This window comes from Primulina huaijiensis, unplaced genomic scaffold, assembly GCF_012295235.1.
Source record: "Primulina huaijiensis isolate GDHJ02 unplaced genomic scaffold, ASM1229523v2 C13170855, whole genome shotgun sequence".
NCBI lineage: Eukaryota > Viridiplantae > Streptophyta > Magnoliopsida > Lamiales > Gesneriaceae > Primulina > Primulina huaijiensis.
The window spans coordinates 1-798 of record NW_027341961.1 but is presented as its reverse complement, the minus strand read 5'-3'; the positions used below and the strand labels follow the sequence as shown (position 1 = coordinate 798).

Sequence of the window (798 nt, the reverse complement as noted above, 5' to 3'; positions counted from 1 at the left end):
TGGAGAATTTGAGGTGTTTGCAATTCAGGTGATTCTTTGCTATTTTTCTTTTAGACTAATTACAGATCTCGCAGATTTTGGGAAAGAAAATCTTCTGTGTTCTTCTGTAAACATCTCAATAGAAATAGCCTTTCCATTGAAACAATGAGAGTTATGCTGATTTATATTTTTTTCACAAGTCTCTTATTGTCAATGTGTGTACCAGGAAGAGAAAAATGGAGAAGTTCCTAGGGTGTTACAACGCTATACTGCAGAAAAATTATCTTCTTTTGGAGAGCTGGCATTGATGTGAGAATCTATTTTTTCTGTCGCCTTGCTGTGTAGTCTAAACAATGTTCTCTTTGTGCAGTGAATCTTGCGCTGGGATCTAACTTTGAAAAAATCAATCATGACATTGATACAATATTGTTTTATATGTCCCTTATCTTGATTGTGGGCATTGTAGCATCTTATATCCTACCTATTATTATCATTTTCCATTACATGTTGGGTCAGTTTGCGGAATTGAGTTTCGATTCAGGTTTTTTTTTTTTAAAATAAAAATAAACGTTAGAGTAGTAAAGTGGAAAAGCTTCTTTTGTTTGGACATGACTTGAGAATGAGACTTACTCTGCGAAATGAGATTTAAAGGGAAAGGCTTCCAAAAGGAATGGAGGAGATAGTTTTCTCTTTTGTTTATGTTGGCTCTTATCTATGGATATATAATCCTGAGACATATAACTATACAAGTGTTAACGTGGTAGCTACTTCATTTCACCACCAGGTCCAACAAGCCCCTCCAAGCTTCTGTTCGGTCGG

The 798-nt window shown here is 35.3% G+C and overlaps 1 long non-coding RNA gene across 2 annotated transcripts; it reads left to right on the top strand.

Annotated features, from left to right (window-relative positions):
* On the top strand, window positions 1-798 carry LOC140965435 (uncharacterized). 2 transcript variants are annotated; one of them, XR_012173079.1, is made up of 3 exons: window positions 1-28; window positions 206-288; window positions 764-798. It is a non-coding gene; the product is annotated as an uncharacterized lncRNA (long non-coding RNA). The 2 variants fall into 2 exon arrangements; XR_012173078.1 differs by lacking the exon at window positions 764-798 and having other exon boundaries at window positions 206-530.